This window comes from Triturus cristatus, chromosome 9 (genome assembly GCF_964204655.1).
Source record: "Triturus cristatus chromosome 9, aTriCri1.1, whole genome shotgun sequence".
Taxonomy (NCBI): Eukaryota; Metazoa; Chordata; class Amphibia; order Caudata; family Salamandridae; genus Triturus; species Triturus cristatus.
This window is the reverse complement of record NC_140592.1, coordinates 209,170,912-209,186,702: the sequence shown is the minus strand read 5'-3', so window position 1 is coordinate 209,186,702 and position 15,791 is coordinate 209,170,912.

Sequence of the window (15,791 nt, the reverse complement as noted above, 5' to 3'; positions counted from 1 at the left end):
AGAACTTTTATTAACTTATTTTCTGTTATAGTTATTACAAATCTAACAGTGGCAAGTTGTTGGATTTATCTTAACTATTAATTAGATAGTACAACCTTGAAGGGTGATGATCTGCCGGATTACCCTGGCGCTCACTTAATTATGGGGAAGATAATATCTGTATCCATCTAAATGGTAGTGCTCCAAAGTAAGGGGGAATCACCCAACCCCATTAATTAAGACCACGGCTGATCTTTGTAACAATAACACACTGCCCAAGCACACACTCAGCTTAATCAAAACAGATCAAATATCATGGCACAGTATTTGGATTCATTCTTTGTCTTTAATTTTCTTCCTCTTTTGTGCCACCAGCCAACACGTGTTTTGTCGCTTGGGGTGCTCCCCACTACTTCATCAGAGCTCTCTTTCTTGATGGGATGGGGGGGGGATTTATTATCCCCATTGACTTGCATTGAAGTGGGGGCAACTTCAGGAGATAGAAAGGGAAATTAAAGCCATTCTTCTCCTCCAGTCTCATGCCTGAATCGGTTTGCATGGTAAATTTGAGTCCATTCTCAGCCTGTTAAAACATGAAACTACACGTTCTAGATAGGGAAGGGTGGGATCTCGTGGAAATTCACTCCGTGGAATTCCACGGAGTTGCAAAAAAAACACAATATTCGGCGGAGTTCCGACAACCGGTGGAAAATATACTGCTTGCGCTGCAATTAATCACCGATAGTGCGAGCAACGCTAAAAAATGCACGAATGCCACCATGCATTGCACAAGAGCCTGCAGATTTTCAAGTTGATTTTGCTGCAGCCCAAGTATAAAATCTATTTGAGTAGCATCCCTATGACCACGACCGATTGCGTAAAAAAATCATGTAAGGGGATGCCAAATCTTGCTTTCGCTCGCCAGCTCTCATTTTTTAGAGCGCCGCAGGAGAAAAGTGACGCCACCCTGCAATTGGCATATTTTTGCCTCCTGTGTTTTTGCTATGTGTTGTACTTCGTTTTGCTGGTCTAGATGCTTCTGGCACTTTGCCACTGCTGTTCAGTGCAAAAATGCAAGGGCTCCCTTTGTAAATTGTTGTTATGGATTAGTGATTCCATGATTGGCATATTTGATTTACTTGTCAGACCCTAGTATGTGCCCATGGCCTGTAAATCAAATGCTGCTAGTGGGCTACAGCACTGATTGTGCCACCCACAGAAGCAGCCTATAAAATGTTACTCTGACCTGCCATTGCAGAACCTGTGTGCAGTCTGGGACTGCCATGTCGACTTGGCAAGTGCACACACTTGCCAGTCCCTAAACCTTCACTTTTCTACATATTAGTCACCCCTAAGGTAGGCTCAAGCTATCGCTGTTGGCAGGGTGCATTGTATGTGAAAGGTAGGACGTGCCCTGATGTGTGTGGCATGTCCTGATAGTGAACTACTGCCAATTTCATTTTTCACTATTGCAAGGCTACCTGTTCTCATAGGACAGAATACGTTTTTGTTTATAAAATCTCATAAACATAACTGGCCCTAGGAACAAGGTGGAAAAATTAAGTTTAGTATCCCTGAACTCGGAATGTTAAAATGCTTTTTTTAGTGAGGGTGATTTTCACATCTTGTGTTTGAAAATACAACTTTTAGAAAGTAGGTATTTTGTTGCCTAACCATCCAGTGTGCCTCTGTTAGGTTTCTGTATTGCATGTCTGGTTTTTGGATGACAGGGGCTGGAGAGGGGCAGCGGCTCCATAAGTCAAATGAGTCAGGGCTAGGCTAAATAGACCTGGGCTGCATTTAGAATAGGGGGAGGAGATTTCCTTTCACCTGAATAGGCCTGGTCTGCCTTCAACAATGCTGTCTCCACCTCCTGCCAGGAAGCTGCACCAGTGAGGACAGAACTGGTTTTGGCTGGGTACAGGCACTCTCTGCCTTCAGAGAACAAAGGATTTTTGTGTATAAAAAGAGGAGCCCAGACCCTAGACTTTTAGATCACTTCTGGGAATCAAGAGGAACCTTTGGCAAGGAGAAGAGCCGGAGAAACTGAGGAGGAATACTGCACCTGTGCTGTTTGCAGTCTGGGGTTGGCCTGCAGCGGCTACTTGCTGTCAAGGAAAGGAGAAAAGGACTTGTTGGACATGGCCCTTTTGGCAGGTTCACCCCTAAACTTTTTGCCTTTTAATGTGACCTGATATTAGTTGTTTTTAGCCTCTGCGCACTTTAAGCACTATGGCCCAGTGTAAAGTGCGTGCGCACTCTGAGTGCATGTGGTGAGATTGGCCTGCCCTCCCATAGGAATGCATGGGGGATATGTGTGTCCATGGTAATTCCTGTTGTGAGAGGAGTGCAAGGTCAAGTCTAGTATGTGCGAACTCGTGAGAATAAATGCTGCGCAATGGTGTGCGCAGATTTATTGTGACTGGTGGAGAAGTGCCACTTTTAGAAGTTAAAACCAAAGAAAATGATGGACGGAGTGTTGAACATTGCAAGCACTCACCCCCAGTCAACTGATCTGGGTTTAATCCATCACCGTTCTTTAGCCCACTCTGCCACCCCAGTTCAGACATGGCCGTATGCAAATCAGTCTGACCCTGTGCCTCATGGGAACAGTCCAGCCTGAACTGCCAAGCCATGTCTTCCCTGGACCGGAAACAAGCTTCCTAGGACCGGTTTCTGGCATTTCAGCCGTCTTCAGCCAGGCTTGCTTGAATCCAGTGGCAAAGTGAGCAAGGGACTCACGTCTGAGCATACCCTGCCAACTTATGGCGAACAAAGCAAAAACCAAAGAAAACGATGGACGGAGTGTTGAACATTGCAAGCACTCACCCCCAGTCAACTGATCTGGGTTTAATCCATCACCGTTCTTTAGCCCACTCTGCCACCCCAGTTCAGACATGGCCATATGCAAATCAGTTCTGACCCTGTGCCTCATGGGAACAGTCCAGCCCGAACTGCCAAGCCATGTCTTCCCTGGACCGGAAACAAGCTTCCTAGGACCTGTTTCTGGCATTTCAGCCGTTTTCAGCCAGGCTTGCTTGAATCCAGTGGCAAAGTGAGCAAGGGACATACCCTGCCAACTTATGGCGATCAAAGCAAAAACCAAAGAAAATGATGGACGGAGTGTTGAACATTGCAAGCACTCACCCCCAGTCAACTGATCTGAGTTCCCATGAGGCACAGGTTCAGACTGATTTGCATATGGCCATGTCTGAACTGGGCTGGCAGAGTGGGCTAAAGAACGGTGATGGATCAAACCCAGATCTGTTGACTGGTTGTGAGTGTTTGATTGGTTCTGATGCTCTGTCCATCACCACTCCCTTTTGTACCGCTTTGTTCGCCATAAGTTGGCAGGGTATGCTCAGACGTGAGTCCCTTGCTCACTTTGCCACTGGATTCAAACAAGCCTGGCTGAAGACGGCTGAAATGCCAGAAACCGGTCCTAGGAAGCTTGTTTCCGGTCCAGGGAAGGCATGGCTTGGCAGTTCGGGCTGGACTGTTCCCATGAGGTACAGGTTCAGACTGATTTGCATATTGCCATGTCTGAACTGGGGTGGCAGAGTGGGCTAAAGAACGGTGATGGATCAAACCCAGATCTGTTGACTGGTTGGGAGTGTTTGATTGGTTCTGATGCTCTGTCCATCACCACTCCCTTTTGTACCACTTTTAGAAGTTGGCATTTCTGTGTGCTGTGTGTCTGCCTGCCTGATGTGGAGTGCATGTCTGGCTTTTTGATTGACAGGCGCTGGATGGTGTGGGGAATTCCAGGAGCCAGGGTGAGTCAGCCCAGTGGTGAATAGAGAGATCTGCATCTAGATGGGAGGGAGGAGTTGCACCTGGGACCTGAATAGGACTGTGCCTTCCCTCCACAATGCTGGCTCCGCCCCCTGTGGTGCGTCTGAGCACCTAGCCCCCACCTGACAATGGAGAGAGGAGCTGAGCACAACAAAGTGCTCCAAAGCTCCCCCAAACCAGTTGCGTCTGGTTTTCCCGCAGCCCTGTGCTGTGTGACAAAGGGGGATATGTGTATACAAGAAGGGGCTGTCACCCCATGAAATGGTGCTCTGCTGTGTTTGTTCTGACGCTGGGGACTGCCACTGCTGGGCTCCAGGAGGAACCGCCACAAGGGATTGCCTGCCTGCTGGAGGGCCCTGTGTGCTGGCCTGCCTGAGCCCAGCCTTATGCCCCCTGATCTTTGCCCAGGACCTGGCACCTCGTGTAGCGCTTCTGTTGAGGTATTTGCAGCCCTGGGTTGTGACCTGGATCTTCCCCTGCACAGCATGGGGAGCGAGTGCCCACCACGCATTTTTTCCAGGTTTTAGCGGGTGCCCACACCGCAGTGTGCGCTTCGCAGGAGTCCCCGCATTTTAAAATTGCTGGATACTTAAAAACCGAGTGGGAGCCCACCCCGCATCGGTGCCTTTAGGGCGGGTGCCCACCCCGCAGTTTGCACTTCGCGGGAGCCCACCCCGCATTTTAAAATTTGCCAGGTGCTCAAAAACCGAACGGGAGCCTTCCCCGCATCGGTGCCTTCAGAGCGGTTGCCCACCCCGCATGGTGCGCTTCGCGGGAGCCCACCCCGCACTTTGAATTTACTTGAAAAGCTGCAGCTCTGGGAGCGACCCGGACCAGGCGCCCTTGCCTGGTTGTGGGCGGGGCTGCGTGACGCAAGGCAGGAAGCAGTCTCTGAGCCTTGCGGGCTCCAAAACGAAGTCCCGGTCCCATGAAGGGGGACCGGGTGAATCGCATCCTGAATTGTGGCGCGGAGCTCCCATAAGTGGATAGAGCCCCGCAAGTGCAGTGGTGGTCAGCGAGGTCAGACACAACGGAACCTTGCGGGCTCCAGTGATGGCATCTTCAACCTTCCCCCACCTGGCAGCGGGGGAGGAAGGCCACAGAGATCACCGGCGACGCGAGGAGACCGGTGAGTGAGCCTGTGGCCCGTTTCAATGCCCGTGCTAATTTCTTTTGACACAGCTGCGCCAGCACAGGCAGCTGCAACGGTGGGTGCCGGTGTCCTCATTTGCCAACCCCAGGAAGAGCCCAGTGAAACAGGGCTCTCCGGGCACGAAGAGTACCAGTGCTCATTTGGCCTGTCTTGATTGAGGCACATTGTTTTCACAGCCCCAGTGGGGGGCTCACAGGGCACAGTGAGTGCCAGGACTACTTGTGCATTCCCACAGCTGCCCTGCGAAGCGCAGGCAGCTACAACGATTGGGCTACATTCATTGGGAGAGCCCCAGAGCAGGGCCCCTGAGCCCAGCGCCATTCTTTCAGCGAGTGCCCACATTTCTGCCTGCATAGCTGCCCAGCAAGTAGTGGGCAGCTGCTACGTTTAGGCCAGTGCATTGCACACTTTGCTTTTGCTACCTGTGCAGCCAGCCCGGACATTCTGGACATTGGGCATTTGAGCCCCTGTGAGAGGCCAGTTGGCCTGGGACCAGGTTCAGTGCGTTGTGCCCCCGATTGGGGCACACTGTGTTATGCTAATTATTGCCCCATGTATTTATGCATAGTGTAGTACCTGCCTAATGATGATGCCTAATATCATGCTTTGATGTTCTAGGTTCATGCCTGATTATGTTTTTAGGCCTCATGCTAATGTGTTTTATGCCTAATGTCATGCCAGGATATGTTAGGATGGTGTCTAATGCTTAAGTCATTATTATACCAGCAGTTACTGGTTGTGTTTTATATTTGCATCTACTTACCTGTTCTGATGGTTCTGACCAGGGCCCGATTGGCCTGGTCCTGTATATAATTCCCCTGTGAATATTGACTAGTGTCAGTTGGCACAGTGTATATTATGTGATTATGCTTCTAATGTATTTATGACAATACGAAGGCTATTTTTTATATAACCTTGTGTGGAGTTCCTTTTGTGGTGTGCCTAGGGTGTTGCTGCTGTGTGTGTGTGTGTTGCGCAAACGCTTTACACATTGCCTCCGGGATAAGCCTGACTGCTCATGCCAAGCTACCAAGGGGGTGAGCAGGGGTTATCTTTGGCGTGTAACTCCCTTGCCCTGACTAGAGTGGTGGTCTCTGCCAGGCTTTGGCGCAAGCCTTAGCCAACCAGAGATCCCATTTCTAACAGGACTTTTGCTGTTTGCTTTGTCACCTGCTTGAGAGAAGATCTCCAAGGGCTTGAAACTGAGCTTGTATCCTGTTCTGAAGTCTCAGGGACACAAAGTCTTCACCACCAGCTCCCCTGAATTTCCTTGCTGGGAATTCTAATCTGCAAAGAGGTGCCTGCTGCTGTTCTGGACCTCTAGAGACTGTTTTCCACTGGGAACTGGAAAAGGAACCAACGCATCACCTCCCCCGAAGCAAGAAACCGACGCATCACCTTCTCTGAATGTAAGGAACCGACGCATCACATTCCCTGTAGCCCGTTTTGTTTGTTTGTGTGACGCATCCCAGGTACTTTGTGAGAAAAGTGTTGCATCTGCAATTTTGCTTGAACTGAACTATTTCTACCACCTGAAAGACATATTTTTAATACTGTAGTGAGGATTTTTATAGTTTGGTCTTGTTTCGGTTTAGATAAAGAGTACTTATTTTTCTAAACTGGTTTGGTGTCCATTTGTAGTGTTTTCACTGTATTACTCTATGTGTTCAATAAAGCTTTACACACTGCCTCTGCGATAAGCCTGTCTGCTCGTGCCAAGCTTCCAAGGGGGTGAGCAGGGGTTATTTTAGGAGTGTTTCCCCCTTACCCTGACTAGAAGCAAGGGTCCCTATTCGGACAAAGGTACCTACCTAAGCCAAATAGAGACCCCCATTTCTAACAGTAATGCAGGGTGACCAAAATTCTGCCAAATCTGCAGGCACAAAGAAACATTTCGCTCATCCCTAGTTCCAGAATGCAATATGCCATAACCTAAAAACCCAGTACTGGCCAATATGCTTCACAAGACCATAAATGATTTGGCAGATATTTAAATGGACCGTACAGTCATCCAGTGGTGCTGGAACAACTTTCAGAAGGGGGAGTTGGGGGGTACTGCCATTAATGTTACATCACTGAAGTCATATGAATTTTGAAAAATCAAACTAACACAAAGACCAAGTGTAGCAAATGAGCATCACCAGTTCTGCAAGAGAGTGGCAAGAGTGTGGTATGTAGCCTGTGGTGCATTGTGGAGCACACTTGTGCAAATATATCACTAAACCATGGTGTGGTAGTGCACTGTCATTTACAGACAACATATTTTGAATTGAAATGGTCACTAAATTTGGACCAACTGAAATGTCTTTCTGTGTTCAAGCAGAGTCCCTAGGAGATAACAGAGGTGGAGACTGTCCGGAGGTGTGCATAGTCCTGGTCATGATGCAGGCATCCTGGTTTTGACAAATGCACTTCTGGCCTCAGGTTAGATACAGGGATTGGACGTCAGGGTTCAGAGGTCACAGCTGCACCTCTTGTTCAGTTTTTGATGTAGTCCTCTGATGCAGTGGCACAGTCTGCTTGAACTCAGTTCTTCGATGCTGGAGTCCTGTCCACTCAGGCACAGCTCTTTGATACATCAGCACAGTTCCTCAAGCAAAGTTCTTTGATGTAGCCACACACTCCCCATAGTCACACCTGAAGACTTGGCAGGATTCTTCACTCTCTCAGCAGACATGTTGGCTTATAGGTGCTTCAGCTCAAAGGGACAGCTGCTCCCTTCTAGTCAAGACTTCAAGTGCTGCTCTTTCACATCTGAGAAGCTGGCTGTCAGGCAGTCACGGATTTGGTTGCACAGTACTCATCTGCATACTCTGCAGAGAATTTGGTTCCTTGCTGAAAAAAAACTTAGAACTGCAACAGCAAGTGGATTAGCGGCTTCTTTGAGGGGCCCTACTGTGATTGAGATTAATCTAATGATCAAGAAGAGTTTATTCTTGACAAGGACAATCTTAATTTTGAAGGAAGAGTTTATCATAAACAAGAAAGTACCAGAAAGTCCTAAAGGAGAAAGAAAAGACAGAAGCTGTAGACTGAACAGGTTGCAACTAGATGTGATTATGGCAGTGTAACTGAGCCAGGTATTGCCTACAAAGGAACAACTGTGCAGAAAAGGCATGTACTGAACAATAAGGAGGAAATACGAAGTTACAAATGGAAGAACAATAGATTAGCTATCATAAATGATAGTTTGTCTGCTTCGTAGAAAGTGATCTCTCCACGAGGGGATAAGATCTTTCAAAAGGCAAAGAGCAGTTAATCCTACAGAGTCTGAGAAAACACCTAGTAGCTCTTATGAAGGATGAGCGCTTGGTGAGTCTTTTTGCCAGAGGCACCAAGCTTTAGTACTTCACTGGCATACTTGATAATAATGATAATCAATATTTTAATACAGCCACAGGAAAGGTCAAATGGTAACAGGGCAAGGAACACAGAACACAGGAACTGTGCTTGGGGAAAAGCAGGAGCAGATTCTAAGAATAGGGTCAAGACTGAACTCACGGTCTGCAAAAATGGGAACACTGATTTCAAAGAAATGGGAGCAGAAAACAAACAGGGACAGGACTGAAACAATTAACACATGGTAAGGGACAAGAATTCAAGAATAAGAATCTGCCAAAAAGGGTAAGAGTGGAAATGTCCAAACAGCACTGGAATTATTGATTCTAGAAGAGAGATTCTGAGAACAGAGACAGGAATCTGAGCAGAAAGACCAGGGGCAGCTGGTAACAGAAACAAATGGTGGGGCCCACGCAATGCTGAAAAAGTGCTCCGATCCTGGTCCTTTATTAACTTTAAACCTTTTACAAAGCACTTAAATACTTTTTGTTTATTGAACACCTGTTTCAACAATGACGTCATTATGTTTGGTTCTTAACATACTTGCTTGCTCAGATAAACATGCTCCACTAACAGTGTACTCACATAAATATGCCTTCAGGAAATGGCGCCCAGAGAAATATTCCGTAAGAATATCGTGCCAAGAAAATTACTGCCAGCTAAATGAGAACACGGTTTAATTGAAAGCCTCAATCTTAGAAAAATGTCCTTGTATTTTACTCACTTGAGTCTGTAAACAGGGAATGATGCTACACGCATGTTGATATTACCCAGCTGCAAGATTCAGAGAAGACCGTCATTCAAGACAACTTCTGATCATGAGGGTGGCGACGAGCCGGAAAGGAATGGAAGGTTGACTTCCTGCTAAGTGCCAATGCAAATTCAAACAATCCTGGAGCTGGTCTCATGCTGTTTTCAGCATGAGAGCAGCTCCATAATTTGGTTGGAGCAGGCTAATACAGCGCTCATTTTGAGGCCAGGGCTCTGTGCCTGTAATCCACCAGCTGTTTCACAAAGATGGGATTGCTGGCTCTGAAGTGCCCATGTCCGGCTGACCGACGCAAGACGGCTGACCAATCCGACATGCACGCTGAGCACTGGTAGTGGCAGCAGTCATCCTGCAATCTGCAGAAATCAGCCCCGCTCTGTCCTCACACTCGCTATAACAGCGTGGCCCAGTTACACACAGATATAATAAAATGGTAATAATAATTCCTTTTTTTAAAGCGCGAACATATCACCCCTCAAGGCGCTGGAGGCCGTTGGGGAGATTAAATGTGCTATTGCCCAGAGTCACATGATGCTGAGCTGCAGCCGAGGATCGAACCGTGGGCCCTGCACTCTGGAGTCAGCTGCTCTGGCCAGTGTGCCACACCTATCCACACCTCTCCCCAATAGCCTTTTTATGAATCTGTGTTTACTTGCTGCACTCGCAGCAGGCAGGAGGAGACTCCTCCGCCCTTAAGGAGGAACCGTCACTGAGAAAGACACCACTGGAACAAGTGGAACCTAACCAGAATAGTGAAAAATTGAATCTTCCTCAGGGGAGGATCATGGGTGCTGGAGAGTCAGAAGGTGTCAGTCATCAACCAGAAACAGGACCTCATAGAACCACAAATGAATGGAAGGCTGCACAGAAACTTGGCGAGGGAAAGACTATGTGTCTGAAGATGTCCCTTTTTGTGTGGTCACCTTATTTATTTTATTTTTTGGACTCTGCACACTGAGACAGTGCTGGCCAGTGCCCAATGTATGTACCTCTAGAAGTCTGTTGAATTGGTATATATCTAAGTGGTATATTTGACTTATGTACAAGTCCCTAGTACAGGGTACAAAGTGTACCCAGGGACTGTAAGTTAAATGTCACTAGTAGATTGCAACACCTATTATGCCACCCACTACAGTGACAATGCAAGCACCTTTGTAGCCTGACTGTGACAGTTTTGAAACTGCAATTCGATCTGCCAAAATAGACTTTTTTGACAGGGTCAAAAACTTCCTTTAAATATTAATACATCACCTCTAAGTAGGCCTTGTAGTCCCTAAGGCAGGGTGCATGGTATTTAAAAGTGAGACATGTAGAAATGTAATGTAACACATGTCTTTACAGTGAAAAAGCCCAAAAGGTATTTTCACTGTAGCAAGGCTGGCTTTTCAGTGGGAAAGGTTTGTAGCAAGGCTGTCTTTTCCTTTGAGAAGTACTGGATTAGATGATGGCTTTCAGTAGAGAGGTGAAGTGTGGGATTGTTACTGTAAGGCAAACAGGAACTGCTACAACAGTTGGTAGGGTTACCCCGGGGAACCTTTTACCTATCGGTCATGGAGTGTCAAGGAGCCCCCCTCGCAAACGTTAGTTCCAGGAATAGATGTGACACCCCTGGTCACCTTCTTCAGAACACTACTGAACCTGCAGGAGCCGTAAAAGGACTGACCTGCTCCTACTTGTACCTAGGACAAAGAACTGGACTTCAAGGGTCAGATAGCTGACCTCCTGTTATGCTACAGGGACACAACAAGCTACAAGATGAGCCCAGCTGACCAGTACCAACTAGACCTGCCCTGGTTCCTACTAGTGACTTCTGCTAAAGTGAGTCTTGATTCCCAGGAGGTCCTGGAACTCCAGGCTTTGGAACAGAGTGCCCATCCTAACATCCTGAAAAATCTGGAAATAGAAACGTTTTTACTCCAAAGTCCTCTGGAGGACTGGGACCAACCTGTCAAGACAATCATACGAAGGTGCATTGCTGCTGGGTCGAAGAGTCAGGTTGCTTTCGCACTGAGCTTTTCCACAGCAGCAAATCCATTTCAGCGAGACGTTGGGGAGAGGGTATCCAGCCTGGACCCTGTTCACCTACAGTTTGTAACCTTGCCCCAAAGTGATTAAGTCTGAATGCAAAAATCTTCCCTGATTTGTTAAAGTACCAAAAGTATCCTATGCGAGGGACCTACATTGGGCGTGAATTTTGAATTTCTCCCCCTCAGAGCTTTTCTACTGTAGTGAAGATTGCTATCTATATACGTACAATGCTAAGTTAGCACAACCGCGTTAGATGTTAGAAAGCCATCTTGCCGCTTTTTCTGCTTTTGCACACGACACTGTAGTCACATGTTATTAATTGAGAAATGCTTGCTCGACTTTGCTTCACATGAGAACAGTCTGTTGTTCACATCCCGAACAGTGAGCAGCGACCTTGGTCTGAACATTGTGTAAAGAAACAGTCTGGGTCGCTAGACGGTGCATGTTGTTGGGTTCAGGTTGATATGCCCACTATTTAGCCAAAACACACATGCAGCTGCAAATACCTGAAAGTCGGGTGCTTTTAATATTGCAGTGTTGCATGTTTTTCCTTACATTCGGAAAAAGAGCTTTCCCAGGAGCAGAGCCTAGCTGATCCTGTGATGTGATCTCACTGAGCTGATCTTTACGGTATGGGGTTCCCCATTCAAGCCTAGAGACCTTTTACTAGTCTAATAATAATAATATTAGTTTGCTAGCGAAAGGAAGGTGGCTGAGATCCACCGTCATTTTAGTATGATTACTCCTTTCATTTTCTATGGTATTGTAACTATGCTGATGGTTTTGATTTTAATCATTTGTCTGCTTATGTTAGCCAAAGTACTGCATCTTAGGACACAAGGTTTATAAAATAAACTCTTTAAACTTTACCGTGTCTCTGTTTATTCTGTTGTGGACTGATATGAGAATAATTACGAACAGGTATTTCTGATTCCCACCATTCCTGAGAAATACACTAAGTCGCTTGTTCTGGGTTGTCTATACATTGGGACCGCCGAGATAAACCTCGGATAACGAATGGGACACTGATGCTGGTCGGATAAGGGGTTCTGGTTTCTGAGGTGAGTTTTTGGTACACCGCAATTCACTGAGGTCCTGGTTTCCTGTGCATAGTTCTGTGCATAAGCAGAATCCCTGCAACATGGCGCACCTAACGTTTGGTCTATTGATTTGAAACGCCTTAGTAGTGCTTAAATTAGTCCACAACACCCTCACTCTGGTTTCCGGTTGACGGGAGTGACAGTTTAACCTACCTGTGTTTCGACTAATAGGTTCCTTCAAGCTTGATCATTAAAAAGGTTATTTTTACTGAACCCCAGTGCTACTGTTGATATCGTTGATACTCTTTAGTGTGTCCTAATGGCGGTTGACATAGCCGCGCATAGTCGTGCACCTCTACGCTGTCATTTAACGACGTATGGGGTGCCAGATGATGGGATGGCTGTTATTTTTGTGGTGAGCGCTGATGCGTCATACCTGTATGAGTTGTTTTACTCATGGGTGACTTTTCCGGCAGTGGATGACGATGATACGTTTCATTCCTTTACTCCCACACAGCTACCTGCGGTCTATACCCCGTATAGGACACAAGAAATTCCAATCTCTGCCTGGCAGCATACCATTTGGTTTAATGGCGCCCTTCCCCATGCGGTTGCACCGGCAAGAATGGGCCTGTTGTCCATGGCCGGCTTTACGCCTCATCCCCGCTATCTCACGGTGGCGGTGGCTGAGTTGCGGGTACTGCACACAGCCCTGATTACAGTTCATAGGGCTTTGGTGCAGTACGTGTCACACAACGTGCAGGTGGGGGCACCTGCTGTTGTGGGACAACCAACGGACCACCACGCGGTGGTTATTAGTCCTGTTATGGTTAATTCGGTAGTCGGCAAGTGCCCCCAGAGTAAGGATGAATTTCCTTACTGGCTTGCTGAGAAATTTGACCAACTGGAGGCGGTTTTTCCGCATACCACTCCTGTGGAGAAACACAGGATTCTCACCATTAGTTTGCTGGAAGACCTGGTCCCAGATACGGCCGATTGCACTAACTGGGGCAAGGTCTTTGCCGCGACCTATTCGAAGTGCTATGGCACTCCGTCTATGTCTGTACTACCCTCCGTCATCAAACGGGTTCAAGACAATCACGGTGCGGAGGCTGCTATTGAATTGGGAATGAGGCTTGCCGAAAGCTTCGATGTGGTGTGTTCCATGGTAATGGGCAACCTCAAAGTAGATGCCATGCAGTTCCAAGTAGCTAATATGCTGGACCTCGTGGATGAACTCGACAAGCCCAAGGAGTCCGCTAAAATAATTGCGAAAGCATACAGGACCGTGGGCCGTAGTGCTTTGGGTGTAAAACCAACTGTAATCATTCCTGATATAGTACAGCAAACTAAGGTGAGCTCGTCTACTAAAGACGAACGCCCCAATTTTCCTAAACAAAGTTGGAGAGCAAAAAAACAGGGGAAGCAGCAACAGACACAGGGGTCTCGGCCTGCCTCACCCGTCCAGTTGTCTAACGAACGCACATATGATCTGCGCGATCGATCTCATATTAAGTCACCTGATAGATTTCAGGTTTCTGAACAACTCTCTCCTCGTTCTTCGCAGGAAACATCGGCGTCACAATCTGGTGGCGGAGACCGTGGGAAAGGAAGGGGTGCCCAAGGTCGTGAACAACCCCGACAGACTGACGGCAAAGGCAAGCAGGACGAGTCTGCACGTCAGAGACCCCCGTTTCAGAAGAAGAAAGTTGCTGCGCTAACAGCGAGGTATGCCACAGATAGTACGGACGCAGCTTCAGAACCTGAAATGGGCACTAACGCTGCTCGACAGCGCGGCGGAAGTTACAGTAGTGCGACGAGCACTGCGTCCATATCTGGTGGCGACAGCAACTTATACATTTGTGAATATTGAAACTGCTGACACTCGAGTGGCTCCCCCTGATAGACTGTATAATATAGTCCTTTTAATTGAGGGTGACATACAACGTACAATTCAAGGTTTTTTTTGGGATAATCTGACCACTTCCTATGATATTGTATTGGCAGAGGCAGATTGGCCCCCGGCTTTCATTTAAGATGCTCCTAGAGGGGAGGAGATGATCCTCCCGTCCTTTGCGCACACAGTGCCGAAGGACCAAGCTAAAAAGTACGCCGAGTAGTGGGCTCAGGTGCTCGCACCTGCGTTATATCGTAATCAGGTTGGCTGGGATAAATTGTCTCCCAGCCATGAGATTCCGTTGCGGACCACGCCCCAGCCACAACCCCAATACCCCATGTGTCGCGAAGCAAAACCTCACGTCGCGTCTATCCTTGAAAAATTGGAATATCAAGGAGTTATTGAAACATATGTGTCACCGATGAATAATCCTTTATTCACTGTGACGAAGCCTGACGGGTCGTACCACCTAGTTTTGAATTACCGGCACTTAAACTCTCATTGCCGGACGTGCGCAGTACAGAATACCCACAGTTCGGCTCTCGTTGATAGTCTCGTGAGAAAACGGTTTAAAACCACACTTGACATCTCCAATGGCTTTTACAGCCATAACCTGTCCTCTCTTAGTAGTCAGTGGACGGCATTTACCTCGGGTGGCAAACAAAAACATTTCAAAAGATTGCCGATGGGCTATAAAAACAGCCCTGGTGTCTTCGCTGCTCGCGTGGTCTCTCTGTTAGAGAGCATAGACCCTGATGCGTACCCGTATGTGGATGATATTTATCTCACAGATGACGAGTTGGGACCGCATCTCCGTCGCGTTGATCGCATTATTGTTTTGTTTGCAGACTTCGGGTACAAATTCAACTTTGCGAAGTCTCACATTGCGGAATATACAGTGTTGTTCTTGGGGTACGAACTCAACAATGAAGGTCGAGGATTGGCTCCGCACTTCCTAGAGAAATGCGCATGCCTACGTGCTCCCACTACACTGAAGAAATTACAATCTCTGCTGGGTTTTCTGAATTTTGGTCGAACTTACATTCCAGATTATGCCCAGCGTATCAAGCCGCTTTATGCCTTGATACAACCTACTTTTTCCAAATCATGTTGGCTGCCGGAGTATTCAGCTATATTGCAATCATTGCAAGCTGACCTTCTTGCTTCAAAATACTTACTGACGTGTGATAACCACACTAACCTGGTAATAAGAATTGTACCAGGCGCACTGGGTTTCACATACTTAATGTTCAATGAGGGCGACACCGTCCCCATTGCCTACAACTCACACTTGTACACTTCGGCTGAACTGCGATTTTCCGCTGTCGAGAAAGTTCTGACGGCAGTACAGATGGCAATTCTGAAAGAGCAAGCGCTATCGCAAGGAAAACGCATGTTGGTGGAAACATCGTATCCTGCCCTTGAGGCAGTGACAAAAGCAAGTGTACCAAATTCTAAGGCTTTGCATCCAAGGTGGATACAATGGGCCACTTCCTTGACATCACACCTGACGTCACGTATATCTTTGACGCGGCACTTCAGACTCAGGTGTTTTTGCAGTATGAATTCGTTCATCCAGCTCCTCTGTCTTTGCGCCCGCTCGAGGATTACCATTGTGTCATATACACTGGCGGTTCTGCGCAACCGGCAACTGGATCAAAGCATGCCTATTCAGCGGCCTGCGCAATTGTGGTCGGTACTTTCGTAAATGGTGATTTCCAATCCAATGTCGTGCATACGCAGTCATTGGGTGATTGTACCGCACAGTTGGCGGAGCTTCGTGCTCTGGTG